Source organism: Pseudophryne corroboree, chromosome 3 (assembly GCF_028390025.1).
Source record: "Pseudophryne corroboree isolate aPseCor3 chromosome 3, aPseCor3.hap2, whole genome shotgun sequence".
Taxonomy (NCBI): Eukaryota; Metazoa; Chordata; class Amphibia; order Anura; family Myobatrachidae; genus Pseudophryne; species Pseudophryne corroboree.
This window is the reverse complement of record NC_086446.1, coordinates 343624165-343640003: the sequence shown is the minus strand read 5'-3', so window position 1 is coordinate 343640003 and position 15839 is coordinate 343624165. Positions and strand designations below refer to the sequence as shown.

Genomic DNA, 15839 nt, shown 5'->3' with positions numbered 1-15839 from the left:
GTAATGGCAATCCTGTACCACAAATCTGAGGTACTCCTGGTGAGAATTGTAAATGGGGACATGCAGGTAAGCATCCTTGATGTCCAGGGATACCATGTAATCCCCCTCGTCCAGGCTTGCAATAACCGCCCTGAGCGATTCCATCTTGAACTTGAATTTTTTTATGTATGTGTTCAAGGATTTCAAATTTAAAATGGGTCTCACCGAACCGTCCGGTTTCGGCACCACAAATAGTGTGGAATAGTAACCCCGGCCTTGTTGAAGTAGGGGTACCTTGATTATCACCTGCTGGGAATACAGCTTGTGAATCGCTGCTAGCACCGCCTCCCTGTCTGAGGGAGCAATCGGCAAGGCGGATTTTAGGAAACGGCGGGGTGGAGTCGCCTCGAATTCCAGCCTGTATCCCTGAGATACTATTTGAAGGATCCAGTAATCCACCTGTGAGCGAGCCCACTGATCGCTGAAATTCCTGAGGCGGGCCCCCACCGTACCTGGCTCCGCCTGTGAAGCCCCACCGTCATGCGGCGGACTTGGAAGAGGAAGCGGGGGAGGACTTTTGTTCCTGGGAACCTGCTGTTTGCTGCAGCCTTTTTCCCCTGCCTCTGCCTCTTGACAGAAAAGACCCTCCTTTTCCCCGCTTGTTTTTCTGGGACCGAAAGGACTGAACCTGATAAAATGGCGCCTTCTTAGGCTGTGAGGGGACATGGGGTAAAAATGCTGACTTCCCAGACGTTGCTGTGGAAACTAGGTCGGAGAGACCATCCCCAAATAATTCCTCCCCCTTATAAGGCAAAACTTCCATGTGCCTTTTGGAATCTGCATCTCCAGTCCACTGGCGAGTCCATAAGCATCTCCTAGCAGAGATGGATAATGCACTTACTTTAGATGCCAGCCGGCAGATTTCCCTCTGTGCATCTCTCATGTATAAGACTGAGTCTTTGATATGGTCAATTGTTAGCAGGATCGTGTCTCTGTCTAACGTGTCAATATTTTCTGACAGTTTATCTGACCACGCAGCGGCAGCACTGCACATCCATGCTGACGCAATAGCTGGTCTGAGTATAATGCCTGAGTGTGTATATACAGACTTCAGGATCGCCTCCTGCTTTCTATCAGCAGGTTCCTTAAGGGCGGCCGTATCCTGGGACGGTAGTGCCACCTTTTTAGACAAACGTGTGAGCGCTTTATCCACCCTCGGGGGTGTTTCCCAACGTAACCTATCCTCTGGCGGGAAAGGGAACGCCATTAGTAGCTTCTTAGGAATTACCAATTTCTTATCAGGGGAAGCCCACGCTTCTTCACACACTTCATTTAATTCATCTGACGGGGGAAAAACTACAGGTAGTTTTTTCTCCCCAAACATAATACCCTTTTTTGTGGTACCTGGATGTAAATCAGAAATATTTAACACCTCTTTCATTGCCTCAATCATGCAGTGAATGGCCTTAACGGGCATTAAATTTGACTCATCGTCGTCGACACTGGTGTCAGTATCCGTGTCGACATCTACTTGTGCCACCTGAGATAGCGGGCGTTTCAGAGCCCCTGATGACTTTTGAGACACCTGGACAGGCACGAGCTGAAAACTCGGCTGTCCCACAGTCGGCATGTCGGCAAATTTTTTATGTAAGGAGTCTATACGTGCACTCATTTCCTGCCATAATACCATCCACTCAGGTGTCTGACCCCCAGGGGGTGACATCCCTGCTAAAGGCATCTGCTCCCCCTCCACATCATTATCCTCCTCAAACATGTCGACACAGCCGTACCGACACACTCCACACACACAGGGAATGCTCAAACAGAGGACAGGACCCACAAAAGCCCTTTGGGGGGACAGAGTAAGAGTATGCCAGCACACACCAGAGTGCTATATATATATACAGGGACTAACTGAGTTATGTCCCTAATAGCTGCTTTTCAATATAATATACTGTATACAGTGCCAATTTTAATGCCCCCCCTCTCTTTTCCCTCTTACTGTACTGTAGAATTGCAGGGAAGAGCCAGGGAGCTTCCTTCCAGCCGAGCTGTGAGGGAAAAATGGCGCCAGTGTGCTGAGGAGATAGGCTCCGCCCCTTTTTCGCTGCGTATTCTCCCGCTTTTTATGGGATTCTGGCAGGGGTATTTACCTCATATAGCCCCAGGGGCTATATATTGAGGTATTTTAGCCAGCCAAGGTGTTTTTATTGCTGCCTCAGGGCGCCCCCCCCCAGCGCCCTGCACCCTCAGTGACCGGAGTGTGAAGTGTGTATGAGGAGCAATGGCGCACAGCTGCAGTGCTGTGCGCTACCTTGGTGAAGACAGGATGTCTTCATGCCGCCGATTTTCTGGACCATCTTCTTGCTTCTGGCTCTGTAAGGGGGATGGCGGCGCGGCTCCGGGACCGAACATCAAGGCTGGGCCTGCGGTCGATCCCTCTGGAGCTAATGGTGTCCAGTAGCCTAAGAAGCCCAATCCGGCTGCAAGCAGGCGAGTTCGCTTCTTCTCCCCTTAGTCCCTCGCTGCAGTGAGCCTGTTGCCAGCAGGTCTCACTGAAAATAACAAATTCTAAGACTATAACTTTCTAAGAGCTCAGGAGAGCCCCTAGTGTGCATCTAACCTCGGCCGGGCACGAAATCTAACTGAGGCTTGGAGGAGGGTCATAGTGGGAGGAGCCAGTGCACACCAGGTAGTCTAAGATCTTTCTAGAGTGCCCAGCCTCCTTCGGAGCCCGCTATTCCCCATGGTCCTTACGGAGTTCCCAGCATCCACTAGGACGTCAGAGAAACTCATTTAACACCGCTGCAAAAACCCTGGTTATTGCTTGGTGTTAAAGGGTTAACCCCTGGTCCAGTGACTCGGGAATTAAACCCGGGTAGCAACCTAGGTTGGTCTGAAAAGGACCGGGGTTACAGGGCAGTCTGAACAGGTTACCCGGGTCATCCGACAGGGTCAGGGTAACGTACACTGCATAGAGAGCCGCATTCACAGTGCTTGGAGATGATGTCATCTCCAAGCGCCTGCAGAAAAAAGCCCTGGCAATATCCCAGGTCCAGACAGAAGTGTGAATAGGTTTTAAGCTGCTGTGACATGCCTTGAAACCATTGTTCACCTCTTGATGACTGCATCACCCACGGCTGCCATTCTCATGTCTTGGTGAGATGCAACTCTATAAGATACAATAACATTAACTCATTGACTTGAACTTAATGAGAAATAAAATGGAATAATATTTACTGACTGACCAGAAGCAGGACTTAACATTTTTGCTGTAGTAAGATAACCTCAATAAAACGACTATATGGGTAATGATAGAAGTCACTAGACCATTGCATATATGATTCTATTTATTTGCCCTGCTGCAAGCATTCTGTAACTGTGCAGGAGGATTCTCAGATGTATTAATCATTTATTACCCCTTACTTATTACATCTACCACTGTGATCTTTATTTCACGTCGAGTGATGATCCAAGATGCATAATGATAATTCAACCTGTTTTTTCTCCAGTGATATTCGATCCAATTAGAATGGATTTTAATTAGGTATAATGATTGATTGGAGCTGAAACACAATACAATTGTTGGTCACTCTGGGCCAATTGTATTGTGTGTGGGCATTTGAAATATCTAATATACTGGCTCCAGGTTGATGCTGTGGAGCACAAAGGTTATAAGAACGCTGTACTGGAAGTTTATTTATTTTACTGGGCAAATAAAGAGTTGGCTGCTAATTCTCAGTACATCTTTTCCTTCTCTGTGGAATTGACCAATAAATTCCAGACCTTACTAGACTCGAAATAAGCCAATTATAATGTGTCGGAATAATGTAATTTGCTATTGAATATAGCTTCTGTCTTGCATTTTAGCTGACTGTTGTAACATTTTAAAAGTAGTAGTAGTAACGCATATTCTTGGTATAGTAAATCCCCTCTGGCAGTCACAAGGTATGGCAGAGACTAGAAAAAAATATATCAGATCAATAAATCCCCCTCCCTCCTTTCAGCCGTCCATTTTTCCCTTTTCAGACTTTCATTGTAATAACACTGTCATTACCATTTTACTTGACCTCTTGGAACCTGCAACAAAGTCATCATTACAGGACACTGTTTTTCTATGTTGACTTAAGGAGATTCTCACAAAACCATTACAGCAGTGAGTTTAGTATGAGTATATTTATGATGCACCTTCTTTTCTATGATGCTGCTTTATTTAAATAGGGCACAAGAATTGGTTTAAATCATGAGGTTCTTATCGGAGTTTTCTTGGTGGCGGGGGGGGGGGGGGCAGACACGGGTTGCAAATTGGTTAGATCAATTACATGTTACTAATGTAATGAATTTAAGACTATATAAATACAATTCAATTTACAAATGTTTGTGTCTTTCATGAAGTAATTGGTATAAATGCTAATTCCCCTGCCTGGAAAAGGCGGACACAGTGTTTCTGGCATTGTGGTACATGGTGGGACGGATATCAGAAATCCTTAGAGTTTGAGAACAAAAGGCTGCGCTGTGCTCATTATTTTCTACAGTAACTGGAGACCGCTGCTCATATTGGTACACTGATCAGCATTGTGTGACTTGCTCTGGATAGAGGATAATGGAAGTAATAGGCTTGTCTAAATTATGAATTGAACATGAATTAGACATTTAATAAATTTAGATATTCTTAACTAATTTTTTTACTCATTCTTACTCGCCTAATAAACAGTAACTTTAGGAGACATTTTGATATGAGATACTAGAATATATACATTTGGTCACAATTGCCAAAATAGATAGTCCTATATGACGCACAGATGCCCACTACACAGTACAGATCTGCTTCTGACCTGCTATTCGCCTAAATATATGCAAGCTCTTCCAGATTTCCCACAAAGAATATATGTTTGCATAGCAAAATGGTAGAGAGCGCATCGGACGAGGAGAAGTTTCCCCAGACAGAGAGGGAGGAGTTGGGTGGAGACGTGGAGTGAGGAGTGGACGTCCCCTGAGAAGTAAGGAGAATGCACACTAGACAGTGCAGTATAGGGCGTGTTTTTCCCCCTTACTCTGTAAAAGGAATTTTGCATTAGCTCAGAGGTGGAACTCTTTTGCTCTCATCCTATACTTTTAACTTTTTGCGGGTATCTGGACTATAGATCTACACTAAAAAGGTCTGCAGTAAATAGGCCTTCCACTAACGGTAGACATGCATTAGGTCAACAGGATCAAAAGGTCAACAGGGTCAAAAGTTTGACATGTAAAAGGAAGACCGTTCAAAAGGTCGACAGGGTCAAAAATGTCGACATGGTCAGGGGAATAGTAAGGGAATAGTCAGATACAAGATTGGGGTGTGCAATCCTTTACTCAGACAGAGCAAGTGTATTGAATTATAACAGCAGGAAAATTAACCTGAATATAGGTTATGGTTGTATATTGGGAAATTCATAAGAGAAGATAGAGGTAGTTACTCCAAAAGCAAGTTAGGGATGAACGTGGGTGGGTGACCCTAACAGCAAACTGTGGAAAACATGGAGTAAGTAACCACAGAAGCAAAAAGTAATGGGAGAACGTGGAGTAATACCCCTTTCAGACCGCTTTACTGGGTTGCACCCGGTATCTGTACATGGGTACTTCCGGTGCGTGACCCAGCAAGAAACCCCTTTCAGACAGCGGCCCAACTTGGCATATTGCTGGGTTGGTGACGTCACCACTAATGCATGCGGAGGCGGCGCTTGGAGTGAGATGATCTCCAAGCACTGCCTCTTCCTATACAGTGAATGGGTCCCGGATCACATCAACCCGGCTTACCCATTCACACCGCACAGCAAGCCGGTTTGAACATGTGTTCAACCCTGCTCGCTACCCGAAATACTAGGTTGCTCAACCCGGATTATTTCGACTGGACCCTTTCAGTCTGCACAGCAACGTTGCGCTCATGTGCAATAACCTGGGTTATTGCTTGCGGTCTGAAAGGGGTACTAGTGGTTCTTTAGGGCATTGTTCTCCCCGTGCTTAATTTTTCGGGCAATCCATCTGTCAAGATTCCCATGCTGCTCGGCGCTGTGATGCTGCCAAAAGTCATGCTGCAGTGATGCTTCATATAGAAATGTCAGCACAGAGTGACTAACTGCCAGTGTCAGAGTGGAGGGCAGAGCAGATCCCTCTCCTAGTATAAAAGGAAGGGCATGATTGATTGCTCAGTTTGAACTTTCTCCAGGAAGGAAAGTAGAGGTGTTCCTAAGAGGCTGGTCTCTGTCACGGTGATGCAGGCAGCACCTACAGGGTATAGCATTTCACTTCACTCACATCCTCCATTTTTAGATTTGAAATGATAACTTTTATAGTGTAAATGAGTCATAAAAATGTTGAATAATTTAACAGTAATAGCACAATTATAAAATAGAAAAAAAAAACAGGAGTATGTCAGTTTTACCATTCTAAACTTAAATTAATGGAGAAAGAAAGACGGGGAAGGGAGTGAAAAGGAATGTCTCTCCCAGAATTCCCAAAGAATAATTGCACATTGTACCTGTTAAGATATTATATGGAGTCAAAATCAACGTATTCATTGCAAAGTGAAAGGTCTATACAATTACAATGAAATTACCAGGGATGTCATTAAAATAGTTACAAATAATTATGGAGTTATGGGGTGAATGATGATAACATAAATCAGGGCTCCCAAATGGACTCAAATGTGCCTGCTGAATTATAAAGTACAGGCAATAAAATACATTTTTTTCTTAGCATTCTGGATGACAATTGGGTCTTAACAATATTAAGCAATATAAAATTTGGTTACATTCATGATATAAGAGGAAGTTTTCCAGAATGTACTAGTAGGCTAGAATTTAGAAGGCATAGGCGAGCAGACCAGAGAGAGAGTAAAGGTGCCCATACACTAGTACGATATGGCCCTTTTTCACATGATTTCGACCCATCGGGCTGATAAATCGTGTGAAAAGTGCCAGATTGTATGTGTTTTACCTCCAATTCTGATAAGATATGCGGTCCCAAAATGATGTATTGTATGTGATCCAGGTGCTGGGGAGACCCACAGCTCCTTTAGTGTCCAATATGTGTTACTTCCAAAAACTTTAAATCTTGAGACAGTCCCACCAGAAATGTATGAAATTTCATCTGACTATGTATTGTTGTCGGCACAAACGAGAGGTAGCTGGAAATAGTTTTCATACTCTCTTAGGTACAAGATAAACCCTAGCATACAGTACATTTTACATGAATTCTCCTTGTTTAAAATGGAGATGGAATCCTAGTAAGCTCTATCCTAACTTTGGTCTATATGACCCCTTCTATAAGAGGTCCTAAGTCTTTCTTTAGCTGGGTACACACTGAGGGTCATTCAGGTGCGGTTGTTGCAATGATTTGCCGTATGAAATTGTGATCATATGCTAATATGGGCAGAAGATAACCCATGTAAAAGAACGTTCACTGCGATCGTATCATTCGCATATGGCGCCGCATGATTGCAGAAACATCACTTACAGTACATAGTCGCACATCGGGGTCACCACGCAGAGGCTGAGCTGCACTTCTGAGACGACGCACTGGCCGCTCCAATAGCAAGTGGGAGCGCAGTTGCTAATGTATGATTGCCCAGAAAATGAAGTCCAAACGGTCATGACATGCCTGCGTTTGCATGATCACTCCCTGTTACCATACTCGTAAAACAATCGCTGCCTGTGTGCACTGCGGCTCGGACGCATGCGCAGTGCAAAAACATTGATCAATATGCGTACAATAGCCACATTGCGTCCGCAGCTGACTGACTCCTCACTGAGCGACATATCGACTGTTCAAGGGTCAGCGGGTGTGTACACCCAACAGGTCTATGAATGACATCGTTCACAGACATATCGCGTCCGCTGTGCAGCACAACCAATGCCCAATTTATCAGCTGGATGACAGGGACCAATACATTGGGCGGCTGATGGGTAAGTGTGTATACTTACCTGTATCGGTCGCTCTGTTGGCGCAACAAGTTGCCTGACCTGTCACTTTGGTGTGTACCCAGCTTTACAGTTGAGTTCATGACCCAGGAGAGGTTTTGCAGTAGGTGTACAAAATAAAATACGAATGACAGAAATCATATCTTCTTTTTCTAAGTTTGCAATAACACGTGCACTTAAATATTATAATAATAATAATAATAATAATAATAATTATTATTATTTTTAGCTATATAACTATATAGGTTCTTTACGTTTGAGGATAATAAAATATAATACAGTAAAAAGTGAGGCAGCCAAGTATATAATCCTAACAATCCACAGGAGAGAAGGCCATCATCAGTTCACCATATTGTTCATCATTTCCACAACCAGTGAGATAGCCATGTTGGGTGTAAAGTTCTTAAACGTTTGTACATTAGCCAAAAATTGTAGAAAAAAAACATTTGTGAGTATTCAAAGACAATAGATTGGAGGATATAAAATCTCTAAAAGTTGCACCTTCTCCAGTTGCACTAAAGGGGCCATAGATGGAATTTGCAGGTGATTTCCTTGACCAAGGTAATAAAATACCTTCAAGACCATAAGCAACAGATTAAATAAAGACATAAATAATAATATTATAAATTAAATATTTTAAGCAAAACAGAGCAGTATTATTATAATTTTTATTTTATAAATTATTTATGTAAAGGTTTTAAATGCATCAATGCACAAACACAACACTGAATAGACAAGGCATAAAAAAGCAGATGTGATGAGAAAAATCATATAACTCCGCTTAAACTACTGAACGTGTGAGAGAAGATTAGAGAGAACAAAAGAAAACAAAAAAGCAGAGAATGAGAGAAAGAGGAGAAAATAGAGAAGGGTAAGACCAAGACTCTGGATGTGGGAAACCTAGTAGGATGTAACACAAATACGGAAGGTTAAGAATGCCTGAGTACCAACCCTAGCACAGAGACAGATAAAACCTAAATAGCACCAGAATGGCATCAAGGGGTAAGGATGGAAGCATATGCACTAGAATTCTTGCAGTCAAGCCAACTAAGCCAGACAGACCTAAACACATGTAAAAATCCATTCTCTGGCACCATGCACTAATGGAGGGGGGATGTCGGGAGTGGCAGTGGACAGGTAGAACCGCTCTCCCAGCATTGTTGATATGCTTTAATAGAGACTTTTTATACAAGGACACTAAAGTATCAGAATATGAGAGAAGCCAGAACCATGGTCCGGTTGGGACAGAAAATCCAACTAATTCTACAGCTAGAGCAATTACACTGTTCCAGAAAGGTACTATAAGTGTACATTCCTCCCAGATATGGAAAAACTTACCTTTTGCCACTCTTCATCTCCTGCAGAGAGGGGACACAAGCAGTATTATTTTAAAATAGTTTTATTAAATTTACAAGTAGAAGTATTAACAAAATGAACAATAATTCAATAGTGCACATTTACATTAGCAGTCAGAAAACAGATAATTCTCAATGGATTATAAATGTTGACCAACAGATTATAATTCAAGTTATTGAACATTGAGTCTGTCTGATAAACAAAGGGAGAGGAAGACAAGTAAATAGCGGACAGAGGGCCTAATTCAGACCTGATCGCAGCAGCAAATTTGTTAGCTAGTGGGCAAAACCATGTGCACTGTGAGGGGATGGGGGGGGGCAGATATAACGTGCAGAGAGAGTTAGATTTGGGTTGGGTGTGTTCAAACTGAAATCTAACTTGCAGTGTAAAAATAATGCAGCCAGTATTTACCCTGCACAGAAACAATATAACCCACCCACATCTAACTCTATCTGCACATGTTACATCTGCCCCCCTGCAGTGCACATGGGTTTGCCCATTTGCTAACAAATTTGCTGCTGCGATTAGGTCTGAATTAGGCCCAGAGCGGAGTGGCAAGTAAGAGAATCAGAGTACAACGGGGCCAACAGGAAAGGAAATAGGGAGGGAAAAGGAAAACGGGCTAGGCAGGCAGGGAGAAGCAAGTAGAAGGGGTAGATTGTAGAATGTAATAATATACATAAGGGTTCAGAGGATCAATAGATGCAGGAATAGTAGCATTGTGACTATTATACCAGTTTCCAGATGGCGTGGATTTGTCTACAGCATTATGTTGAAGGCTAGTTATGTATTCCATTTTCATATTAAATCAGATATTGTTCATGATCTTGAAAAGTTGGTGGTCTTGTTTCTTCCAGGTACGAGCTCATATTTAGCAGCACAAGAGATGTGAAGAACCAATGTATTTGTTTGCTTATATGTATGGCAGACTGGAGCACACAAGAGTATATTGGCCGGAGAAAGGGAAGTAGTCTGGGGTGTCAAGAAGATAATTTCTGGAATACGGACAAATCTATTAACACCTTTTAGACAAGTCCATCAAATTTGGAAAACTGTGCCAATATAGCAGCATGGCCTCCAGCACGGATTAGAGATGTTAGGATAGATTTTATGAATTCAATTCAGGGGACCAAGGGGGTCATTCAGCTTGCATCGCAATAATGCAAGTGGATTTTTTGCAAATGACCCCAATTTAAGCGTGATGACAGTCGGTGGACCGTGGGCTGCATGCTGGGTGGCCTTGCCCTGCGATGGGTGGCCCTAGCATGCGATTCAAAGGATTGCAAATTCTGCTAAAAAGCAGAATTGTCATTCCTTATTGAATAACCCCCTGACCATCTGAAATATGACATTATACAAGCTCTCTTTATTTGCAACAGTGATAGAGTATTTGCATACCTTGGTCTGTATCAACTTCCAAATGCCTTTGCCTAAAGGAGAGCCTAAATCAGATTTCCAGGCAAGCTTGTGGGTTATAGCAGCGGAGGGGTTTGAGGTCTGTTTAGAATGGTATACAAAAGAAACAGTCCCTTTTATTACTGGGTCTATAGAGACAATATCTTCCCAGTAGCAAGGGACAGAGTGGTATGGGAGTGAGGACTATTGAAAGTGTTGAATTTGAAGATATGGCTAAAAGTAGGCGTGCAGAATATGGTGTTTTTTCATGAATGTCCGCAAAAGACAAAGGAGCAAATTTTCCCACAAAATGGCAAAACGTTGATCCACATGTACACCATGCACAGAGACTGACCTAGTGGTAAAGGGGATGATTCCAGATAGATGTTTAGAGGGGCCCATCGTTCTGAATGCTGACAGCTTCGCAGTTAGAGAGCATGAATGCTACCATAGGAACAGATCAGATGGAATTAGGCCTGTGTTTACTATTGAGCCAAGATATGTGAGAAATCGAACCATCTCCCACCAAATCTTCCTATTGGTCTACTCACCACTTAGGGGCATATTCAGCATCACTTAATTTATACAAAAGTAGGTGAAAAGAAAATTTTCACCTACTTTTGTAAAAATAAAGGTAACACAGGAGATATTACATATATATCCTGCTTACCTATCACTCCCGACAGGACTGCAGTAGACGGATTGTAATAGGGTAAATAATTACTTGGAGAAATGTACCACATAAGCTGAATTTAAGGTGCATTTGGATCCTGAAGGTCATGAAAACTTGTCAAAGGGTTTCTCCACATTAAGGTAAGCACTATTGAGGGAAGTTTATGAGTACTGATATGGAGTTTTTGAATCTTGAGCACTTTGGAGGTTTCTTCAACCATAAAAGGAATGCTAAGCTTGAGAGAAGTTAATAGATCAACACATGGCAGATCACATGAGGCGAGATAATATGTAACTCTGGGGAGCATGTCTTTTCCGTGTTATTCTGATTTTGAATGTTATATAGCTACTCATAAAGTCTTAAAGATGTTATTAATTTTCACTGGTTTATAATGTAGAATACCAGAACTGTTTCTGATCGCTGAAATAGTGAATTAGGTCTTACTGGCTTTTAGTCTATTTGCAAGCAAATGTTGAAAAGAATGGCATTAAGTTCCTTTTTAGCTAGTATCAATAGTCAATAAATCTTTGCCGAGTTACATTTCTGGGAAGTTTCCAAATTTTGAATCCTCGCCGAAAGGTTAGCTAATTTAAGTTTTTGCTCTCAATACCGGTATGAGGCATAACTAATTATGTGACCTCTAATGATGGACTTATGAGTGTCCCACTACAGGGGGAAGCAAGAAGGTTCTTGAATATTAATAGAAAAATAATCAAGAGCAGTTTTGATTTTCTCCGGGAATTGGGTTATTTTCAGAAGGGTTTTGTTCTGCTTCCAGGAGGGCCTAGAAATAGGAGTATAGCATAACTATAGAAGCAGAGAAGGGAAAGGGGGACATGATAGAAACTTTCAAATATATCATGGGTTTTACCATAGTCCAGGAGGGAAACATTCTTCAAACGAAGAGAAATATTAGAACACAAGGACATGCACTGAAACTGGAGGGAGGTAGGTTCAGGGGAAATTTGAGATAAAATGTTTTCACAGAAAGGGTAGTGGAAAAGTGGAATAGCCTCCCATTAGAGATGGTAGAGGCTAAGACAGAGAAATTTAAACATGCATGGGATAGACATAATACTATCCTTACAAAGAAATAAAGATCAAATAAGGTTTGAGGTAAAACTATGGTAAAAAAGGGGCTTGATGGGACAAGTGGTTCTTATCTGTTTTCAAATTCTTTGTTTTTATGCAAGAATGGGCAGACTAGGGATTTGAAAGAATTGTTTGTCAAGTATTTTGAGGCCAGGGTACAGCTCATAAGCATGTCTATTCTAGTCCCTGGACAAGGGATTGAATGCTTTCTAGATGTCAAAAAATTATTTAAAAGGTTAATAATAATAATATTAATAATACTTTATTGTACTCAATGTTCACAAATGAACAATCAACGAAATTGAAGCACGAACAAATCAGAAAAAAAAGAGACCAAAAGACATCAAGGATACAGAACACTCACTTCATCTCCAAGTTACTATTAGCAAATTTCCTCCAATTATCTTACATTGGCCCTCATTCCGAGTTGTTCGCTCGGTATTTTTCATCGCATCGCAATGAAAATCTGCTTAGTACGCATGCGCAATGTTCGCACTGCGACTGCGCCAAGTAACTTTGCTATGTAGAAAGTAATTTTACTCACGGCTTTTTCATCGCTCCGGCGATCGTAATGTGATTGACAGGAAATGGGTGTTACTGGGCGGAAACACGGCGTTTCAGGGGCGTGTGGCTGAAAACGCTACCGTTTCCGGAAAAAACGCAGGAGTGGCCGGAGAAACGGTGGGAGTGCCTGGGCGAACGCTGGGTGTGTTTGTGACGTCAAACAGGAACGACAAGCACTGAACTGATCGCACAGGCAGAGTAAGTCTGAAGCTACTCTGAAACTGCTAAGTAGTTAGTAATCGCAATATTGCGAATACATCGGTCGCAATTTTAAGAAGCTAAGATTCACTCCCAGTAGGCGGCGGCTTAGCGTGTGTAACTCTGCTAAATTCGCCTTGCGACCGATCAACTCGGAATGAGGGCCCTTGTTACTATTTAAAACACTTATCGCTTGTGGAAAGAAACTTCCTCTTAAGTGACTAGTCCTACACAAGGTGGATCGATACCTCCTATTTGATGGCAACATAGAGAACATCTTGCAACTCTGGTGTGAAGGGCCTCTCAGGATACTTTTCACCTTGGAAAGAAGCCTTTTTCATACACGTTATAAATGCTAGGCAAACTAACAGCAATTATTTAACTTGCAGAGGATACCACTCTCTGAAGAGAGTAATACCAAAATTCAAAAAGTGAGGACACTTTCAATGATACAAGAATAGAACCTTAATAGTGTTTCCCTACACATAGCAGACATACGTAGTATCCACAGAAAAAAACATACGCTGGCGAGACTTTTTGATAACACCTTGGGTGCGCACACCCCAGGACAGGTACCTCGTTATGTTTATGTCTAGGAATTTAAAAAACTCAAATACCTCTACCTCCTGGCTGTTTAAGATTAATGGGCAAAATACTTCCTTATGTAATTTCCTAAAGTCCATAATCAATTCTTCTGGTCTTATTTACATTTAGAACTAAGCAATTGTCCCAGCTCCAAGACTCTAATCTAGATACCTCAAATCTATACTCCGACTTGTCATTATTACCAGTAAGACCAACTTTGGCAATGTCGTCTGCAAACTTTATAATATGAACCGAGTCTGAACTTGAGGAACAGTCATAGGTAAACAGGGAGTGCAACAGGGGGCTCAAAACACACCCCTGAGGAACACTCGTGCTACCAACAGTTACACTACGAGAATTATGATGGGCGCTGGAGTAGACTTGTCAAGGGTATGATAATGGACAATGTTAAGATCCCTGCCAATCATGAGAAAACCAAGTCACTCCTTATTTAAGGCCATAAAAAAAATGACTTAAAAAATTGCTGCTGGCCTGTGTAAAGTGCATAAACATTAGCAAATGTGACGTCTAGGTGGCCCAATCTATGAGTCAGAATCAAGTAATGCCCATCTAAGTGGGGGTTGTGAATAAAATATTGAAGGTTGAAGGATGTAATAATAAACTACAATAATCCAGCACATAGCAAATTAGGGAAGCAAAGCACAACAGAACTAAGGTTGCAAAACACAACCAATAAAAAAATAAAAAAAATGTTGATAGGAGCAGGTCTGCCTCATCCAGGCCTGGAGAGTGCCTCAGGGGCAACAGGAACACAGAGAGTGAACATGTGATGGCACATGAGAAGTGTGATTTGGTGAAAACCATTTACAATAGCTTATCACTGTGACGTAAGATGAAGACTATGGTAAAGGAGCAGGACACTCACTGTGTCCCGACACCCCAAGACCCACCACGGCAGGCTGCAAACAGGTGAAAAATATGTAGGATCTACAATAAGAGGACAGTGGGTGACACAAAGTACACTGCTCAAAAAAATAAAGGGAACACTAAAATAACACATCCTAGATCTGAATGAATGAAATATTCTTATTAAATACTTTGTTCTTTACATAGTTGAATGTGCCGACAACAAAATCATACAAAAATTATCAATGGAAATCAAATTTATTAACCCATGGAGGTCTGGATTTGGAGTCACCCTCAAAATTAAAGTGGAAAAACACACTACAGGCTGATTCAACTTTGATGTAATGTCCTTAAAACAAATCAAAATGAGGCTCAGTAGTGTGTGTGGCCTCCACGTGCTTGTATGACCTCCCTACAACTCACACAAGTGGCTCAGGTAGTGCAGCTCATCCAGGATGGCACATCAATGCGAGCTGTGGCAAGAAGGTTGGCTGTGTCTGTCAGCGTAGTGTCCAGAGCATGGAGGCGCTACCAAGAGACAGGCCAGTACATCAGGAGACGTGGAGGAGGCCGTAGGAGGGCAACAACCCAGCAGCAGGACCGCTACCTCCGCCTTTATGCAAGGAGGAACAGGAGGAGCACTGCCAGAGCCCTGCAAAATGACCTCCAGCAAGCCACAAATGTGCATGTGTCTACTCAAACGATCAGAAACAGACTCCATGGGGGTTGTATGAGGGCCCGACGTCCACAGGTGGGGGTTGTGCTTACAGCCCAACACCGTGCAGGACGTTTGGCATTTGCCAGAGAACACCAAGATTGGCAAATTCGCCACTGGCGCCCTGTGCTCTTCACAGATGAAAGCAGGTTCTCACTGAGCAAATGTGACAGACGTGACAGAGTCTGGAGACGCCAAAGGAGAACGTTCTGATGCCTGCAACATCCTCCAGCATGACCGGTTTGGCAGTGGGTCATTAATGGTGTGGGGTGGCATTTCTTTGGGGGGCCGCACAGCCCTCCATGTGCTCACCAGAGGTAGCCTGACTGCCATTAGGTACCGAGATGAGATCCTCAGACCCCTTGTGAGACCATATGCTGGTGCGGTTGGCCCTGGGTTCCTCCTAATGCAAGACAATGCTAGACCTCATGTGGCTGGAGTGTGTCAGCAGTTCTTG

The 15839-nt window shown here is 42.7% G+C and overlaps 1 protein-coding gene and 1 long non-coding RNA gene across 7 annotated transcripts in view; one reads left to right on the top strand and one right to left on the bottom strand.

The window, feature by feature from the left end:
• Nucleotides 1–15839, top strand: part of SRCIN1 (SRC kinase signaling inhibitor 1) — a 900548-nt gene that overhangs the window by 59255 nt on the left and 825454 nt on the right. The window lies entirely within an intron of this gene.
• Nucleotides 1–15839, bottom strand: part of LOC135055515 (uncharacterized) — a 171526-nt gene that overhangs the window by 152202 nt on the left and 3485 nt on the right. The window contains exon 2 of the long non-coding RNA XR_010243766.1: nt 9276–9295. This is a non-coding gene — a long non-coding RNA (uncharacterized LOC135055515). The remainder of the gene's footprint in view (nt 1–9275; nt 9296–15839) is intronic.